Genomic DNA, 7,831 nt, shown 5'->3' with positions numbered 1-7,831 from the left:
GGTTGGAATTGAAGGAGAACGAGGAAGAGTCGGTTCTAAAACTGGATTTGAAGGAGAAGAAAGAAGAAAAAGAAGAAGAGAAGGATGAGGAAAAGGTTGTTGATAGGGATTTGAGTGGAAAAGAAATGGGGAGTTGGAATGGAAGTGACGATGGAAATGAGAATGTGAATGAGGATGGGTATGGGAATGGAAGTGACAAAGTGACTCTGGCCAAACTTGATGCTGGGCTTCTTCTCGGTGGATTGCCATTATCCTTTGCTAGGTATGCTTCTCTCTTTACTAATTATTAATTAATAGGGTTGTTCATGCTTTTAAGCCAACGAACTATTTTGTGGAAGTGCATTATTTTTCTCAAGTTCTCTTCATTACCCATTTGTCTTCTTCTGGCTCCTTTCTCGTTAGTGCTTGGTTCCTTAGAGTTCCAGTAGAATTTACATTTGGGTTTTTGATTTCAGAGTAAATGTGAGATGGATACAAGAGCCAATAAGATGATGCTTACTTGGAGGGAATCATCAAGGTAATTTGCATAGTTATATTTAAGTTCATAATTAGTAGTCTCTATCTCATATATATTTCATGATTCTCCATCCAGCTATTTAAGTATCATGTCTGGTTAATAGAGATGGACACACTTAAATCTAGAACTCACCATAGGATGATGTGAATCCTCTCTGTAAACTTGATTTGAAATCTTTTTGAGAGCTAATGCCAGTATTATTTGATTTTTGCATACTTGATCTTGCAACAAGTTTATATGTTTTATCCTCGTGCTTAGTTAAAATCACTCTGATTGTTGCAGCAATCACAAGTGCATGTGCAAAATGCATAGTTTGAGGTTTTCAAACAGGTTGCTGCATTTTGTTTATGCAATATTTTTTCATGGAAACTTTTCATTTGGCTAGAAAATAATTGCTGGAAAACTTGTTATATGTAGAAGTTGAACCTTGCATATAATTTTGATATTCCACTGCTCTGAAAATATTTGAAAAATGTTATACTCCAAATCCAAAACTAATACTAATCCAAAAGAAAAAAAAAAGAACAGAATAAGTAAAGAATAAATGAAGTACCTAACGTATAATAACAAGAGTGAGCAGTAACCAAACAAATTAAGAACTGAAACAATTTGCAGAAATGGAGCACCTGATTTTTTTAGGTACCATTTGATCTGTATAATATACATGGATATATACATGTAACATCAGCCATACATTATATATCAATGAAAAATTGAAAATAAATCTCTTGTTTCATATCAGGCAATGAGTCTATATTCCTCAGTATTACTATCTGCTATTGATATCTGATTTCCATGTCCAGGAGAGGATATTGTTGTATGCATCTGTTTGGCAATCTTGATATTATTATTTGATGATGAGGGTGAAAATAACTTAATAGCTTGTTGCTAAATTCTTATTTGCTTTCCCAATTTCCATGAGCCTAGTTCATAGCTCCTACCAGTTTTTCTTCTGGGTTTATTCTGGCTATATAGTGGTTGTAGTTAAGGTGTTTGGTCAAAGGCAGATCTCTTTAATGCTTTAAATTTTGTTATCTATGTTTCTGTAAATCCGCTTCTCTTCGGACCATTTATTAGAAATTTTGTTCTGCATTATGCCAACACTACAACAATTATGCCCATATATTACACTAAAATATCACATTACAACAATTATGCCCATATAATGCTTTCCCAACAACACTAACTGTTTTGGTTAGTTAGTTGTTCATTGTAACTAATTATTGTTATTTTGTAGATTAGTTACTTTATTAGTTTTGGTCTTTTCTGTATATATACTTTTTTGTATCATTACTTCATTAATGAGAATTGATTCTATTAATTCAGTCACTAAGTTTGATTCTATCTGCTTTTCTCTTTTTCGTCCTCTAGGTTGACGATGGTTCTTGGTTGTGGACGAGCTTTTCTAATTATTTTTCTTCTATTTGGGTTTGCGTTATGCAGGTTTGTAGGCGTGATGGTGGTGGTGGTGAGGGTTCGTGGTAGTGGCTCAAAGGGCAAAGGGTCGTGTCTTCTTCATATCAATGTCTGGGTTGTTGAGTGATCCCGAGATAAGATTTTATTTTCATTTAAAAATGGGTTTGTAAATTTGATTATTTTACTTTTGAGAATAACTTGTGTGTTTCATATTTCTTTCTGTTTTGAGTTTACTAATTATTTTAAAAGATTTATCTATGGTTGAGTATTTTAAATCTTTTATTTTGAATTTACTACATAGTTTTATACAAATTTGTGTGTGTTTTTTCATAAACACATATTTGCATAATAATCTATGAAGTTTGTTCTGATTCTCTTGATGTGATAATGTGTGCATAGAATCTATTTGATTAAATTCCTGAATGACTTGTATTTTCTTTAACACATTGCTTCATCCTTCCTAGTAGTACACATTGCTGCTCTGTTAAGTCCAGACCTCATCTGATGCACTTATTTTTTTTTTTTTAATGTTACATTTGAAGTCTGTTAAAATAGTTAAGATAAAAGTGTGTTGGCTTGGTGTGATTATGTGTAAATTTCCTTGTCAATTTACTTCAGTAACTTTCATATCTTATAAAAATTATCTATACATATGCATACACACTTTAAAAACTTGCAAGCCTACTGGTACACATTATGCATAATTCAAAATCTCGGATATGTATAACTTCCTTGTTGTATAGTATGCAAGTAATGATCAAGAGGACAAGTATTCCTTTGTTATGTTTGTAAGTTTGTATCATGTATCATGTATTAGGGTCTTAATTTTGAAGGTCAGTATAGGCTGGTTATTTATTTAGAATATTTGAAAATGTCTAATTTTAAAATCCCTAACCACTTTTTGTGATTTAAATATTCCTTTCAGACTCTGTTTGGGGACTTGTCTTGAGGTATCATTGATTTTCAATTTTTGTTTTCACTTTTCACCCATGTTTGGATCTAATAAAACCTTATACTTTTTCTTATTCACGTGTTATTTGATTGAACTGAAACTTGGTTGTGCATTTTGTTTTTATTGTTGGGTTAGCTGACCTATGTTTAAAGCTTTGGCCATCAACATAACATGGTGGTATTTTAGTTTTAAAAAATTGACCCTATGACAGTTACTGTCTTAGGACTGTAATTTACTGCATTACTTAAAGCACAGCCCAGTTAATAATATGACACAAGATAGTCCTTGTAGTGTTCATCAATGTTTTTGCTCATGGAATAATTGAAATATGTGGAAACAATGAAATATGTTTTTTTTCATCAGTGTCCTACTTGCTGGTAAAATTTAATGTCTGTCTTTGTTTTGTTTTGGTAAAAGTTAAATCCAGAACATTGACACATATAACTCAGCATTGTTGAGTTGTGCATTGAAAAATTTATAGAGCAGTTACTGAGTTGTGTATTTTCTTCTCTACAGGTTTCTATTCCGCCGGGCAGTGCGTGCATTACATGGTCCTACCTTCAATAAGGATGAATTCATACCAAAATCTCTGCCTGCGCTTCCCTGCATGAGACTAGCTAGCTCCATCCAGCCTTCTTCTTCCCTGCGTGAAGGTGAAGAAAGATTCAACCTTTTTCATTTTTTTTTTGTTTAATAATAATACTGTGACAACTTTGGTTTGACCCACTTCCTCTATTTTTTTTTTATTATTATGGTTTATTATTTTCTCTTTCTATACATATAATTATTTTTTTTGTTTATTATTTGTTCACAATATTTAAATATAAATATGTAGAGGAAGAAAGTCTTTTGTTTTCAGTTTCAGTGGGGAAGTGGCATGTAGCTAGTTCTATCAAGACTCGTTCATGTCTTTTCCCTGAATTAAAACCTCATTTTAATCTTTGTTTTTACTGGCATGAATTATTTTTCAATTTTTTCCACGTTACTTTTGTCGTGTATATACAATATCTATATATATATACACTTGGATGTCCATAATACGGTGGAAGAAAGTCTTTTTTTGGAATTTATGAGTTTTTCTTATCTGGGTATTAAGCCATTACTTTGAATGAAAAAAACTGCCTAGTTTTCTTGTTATCTGGGTTTTAAGCACATAATAGAGGAAAATCACACATATATATACATATATATTTATTATACGTTGATATGTCCTTATCGTTTTAACTCAAAAGTCATGATTTTTGAAGTTTTTTTTTCTTTCTTTCTTATTAATTCTTGCGTTGTAATTTCTATCACATAAAAATGGAGTTTTGATTAGTTTTCATTTCCTTTTGACAGTTCCAGCCTTGTAAGTGCAAGTAAAGTTGAGAAAAAGGGAAAATGGCAGTGACAAGTTCGAATTATGAGCAGCCACAGTTCATTGCCAGCGCTGGAAATTGAAGCTTTTCATCTAATGCCCCACTGATTGAGAACTCTGACGCTCAGATTGTTGTTCCAGATGTGAGTCTTTTTCCTTTTTTCTTTTTGCTTTGTATAAATGTAGTTTATTCATTAATTGTGTGCTTATCATGAATGGATACAAATTATTAGATTAAACCCTGAAACTATTTGTAATAAGTCTTTAAAGCGAATTAGATGAACTAACTTTTTTCCTTCTCATCAGTGATAAAAAAGTACTTAAAGAACAAGCTGGAACCTTCATATTGTGAATGGTGACACTCCAAGATCAGGGGCAAGATGGTAAATTACAATATAATATTTTGAGTTAGGTGGCTCTTCTATTTTGACAAAAGCTTGAGATTGGTTAAGAAAACGTAGAACTCATGATGTTAATGCCTCTAAAAAAAAAGCTAGGAATGTCTTGAGATCATGAAACTTAAAATTTTGTTGGCTCTTGTAATGACCCAACTACTCTAGACTTTTGGACCATTAACGAAAACTATACATACTAATCCTTAATATAACTTACAAGTGAAAATACCATAACTTTTATTAAGAAACTTGTAAAAATAATAGTTAAACTTACATAAAATTTAGGTTAGGATATGGGATCCCATTGTTTTAAAAACAAAACAAAACATAATTTAAAATAAAAAGGGATTACATAACAAGTGCGGAAAAATACATGTAAAAACCATAAAATCAAAACTACATCCTCGAATCGAAACGCTCGGCTCTTGAATCCATTCCGCCTCAATACACATTCTCCAAGCCTCCAAGAACCTTTCCCGCCACTAAGACTATTTTCCTGCACATATAAACAAAAAGGAATGAGCCTAATGCCCAGCAAGGAAAATCTAACACATAGTTCATATACATAAATTTCATAAGAAAAATAACATATAACATAACATAACACTTATATCATACACATACTATAATGGCCATTATACTTGGGGTCCCATAGACTAAACAAGTCATATGCCCATTAGATTAGTGGGGTCCTACTAGCTAAGCAGGTCATATGCCCATAATCTATTTGGGACTTGTTAGTCATATGGGTCATATGCCCAAGCCTACAAACATACAGATCATAACATATTTCATAACATAAGAAAACATATAAAAAGCATATAACATGTAAATTCTATCCTATTTTCCTTACCAAAATACCGGGATATGAGGACAGAGTTGGGACTTTGGAACACTCCTAAGAACCATTTGAAAAAGAGTGAGTATAGTGAAGAAGAGAAATGAAAGGAATGGAAGGACTAAACCATTGAGAAAATACTTACCAAAAACTTATGTGCAAGTTCTTAGATTTCCTAACCAAAATAAGAATAAGGTTAGAAGGCTGGTAGAAGATTATAAGAACTTAAAGAAAATAATACCAATGAACTAGAGTGTGGAAATACCTTGAAGACTTATAAGACTGATCTAAACCTTGAACCGAAATGCTATAAAACCTTACTTCCCAAGTGCTTGATAAGCTTATGATGATCAAGCTTATGATTCCCAACCCAAGTGTTTACACTCTCACACTCACCTAGCAACTTGCAGCCTCTGAACTTAGAGTAAAAGATGAATAATGGCTGGGTACTAGTACCTATTTATAGAGTTTACGAATGAAAAGATCTCATTTAACTTGAATAAAAATAATGGCGTTTTAAGTGAAAATAATTTGAATTATCGTTCAGCAGAGGCTGAAGACTCGTTCAAAAAGGTGCTGGACTTATCAAGAGGTTGAAGGTTTGAATGGAAAACGATTTCAAAAAATTTCAAATAATGCTGAGAGGGGCGATATATCGCCTGGGTCAGTATGCCCGAGGCAATCGTGCATCGTTTCGGGTATTTCGTATCTACGTGCTGCGATATATCGCCCCTATAGCTGCGATATATCGATATACGCTGATTATTTAAACATGAAATTACACATTTTTAGCTTAATTTGAATGGAGTAAACAACCTTGACTAAGCCCTCAAACGTTTTCAAAGCTGCTGACTGACCTTAGAGCATTTAAATTTTAACCTTAATAAATTAATCCTCAAAATACTTAATCATTAATAACCCATACATAACATGTGCTAAAATCCTATTGGTTCTTATCTAAACCTTATAGTATAATAAATATTATCCTCAATATCAGTCATATTAATCAAACCTTAGGTTAAAATTAATATTCTTAAACTATAGGTTAAACTTAGAAAATCTACAAGTACTACTACGAGTGTCCAAATAAATCCCGGTCTGAACCAAAAATCCACAGTCATAAAGATAATACTATAATTACTATAATACTACTATCTAACTAGCTAAGTAAAGTTCTTGGACTCTACAGCTCTTAATCTTTTTGTCTCAATGGGCACATGGGTCCTTTTGGCTCATGGAGATTGTTTTATTCTTTGTCATGCATTTTGCTATGCATGGTACATATCAACATTGTTGTATATTTTTCCTTATTCAGTAATTGACCACTGTTATGATTGTAAGACACCTTGCCTAATTCATCTACCAAAGTCACGAATGACTTTAAAAGTTAAAAGAGAAAAGGAAGAATTGTTAAGCTCAAATTTCTGTAACTATTTAAGTAGTTAAAAGTAAAAGACTCCAGGGCCAAAATAAAATGATTTGTGGATTATATTATAAGTAAGCTATCATTTGTGTGACTATTGGAGTTTTGATTGTTTAATGGTAGTTTATGCTGGTAATTCTGATTTACATATTGGTTAATGTAGAGGACGAGCTGGAAAAACTTCTTTGCTTATCTGGGTCCTAGATTTCTTGTCTCAATTGCATATAGTCTAGTAAAGCATGCCACCCTGTATGCACCAGTTTTTTCTGGCTGCATACTTGATATTTCTTTCGGTATGTAATGAATTAGATGCTAATTTTTTTTAGCAACAATTATCTGGTGGGTTATAGTAGCAATATCAATTTTTAACTTCAGAATGTTTGATTAAAAAAGGTATTTTAAACAATGTTGGAACTGCAAAAAGAAATTCTGAAATTGATCCGGAATAATTCATTAAGATATTTTTGTTGGCAGCCTACACAAGAAGGATATTGGAAGCATGAAGCATATTTGTTGTTTCCAGTTCATTTGGATGGAACATTGTTGGACAATGCTAACACTATGAAAGCTAAAAAGTAGTTATTCTCAACCACTGATGTTCTTCATATATTTCGACAGGTAGATAGATATGTTTCTTTAGACTTTTTAAATTGAGTTATGTTATCACCTGTGTTTCAGTTCCTTGTCTATATGATACAATGATGTGTACTTATAGTAAAATAGTTGAACCTGAAATTCTGTTTAACAGCTTTGTGCAAGACTCGAGCACATGCACAATTTAGATCCACCATATGCTCATAATTAAGTCAAGCCTGGTAATGTCCTCATAACTCATGGCAAAGGACAACCACCACTAGCCATATTGATGGATTTTGGCAGTGCTCGGCCTGCAAGGAGGCAGATCCAATCTCGTCCAGAGGCACTACAATTGCA

Source organism: Humulus lupulus, chromosome 2 (assembly GCF_963169125.1).
Source record: "Humulus lupulus chromosome 2, drHumLupu1.1, whole genome shotgun sequence".
Lineage (NCBI taxonomy): Eukaryota > Viridiplantae > Streptophyta > Magnoliopsida > Rosales > Cannabaceae > Humulus > Humulus lupulus.
The sequence above is the reverse complement of the archived record's forward strand: the minus strand, read 5'-3'. Positions refer to the sequence as shown.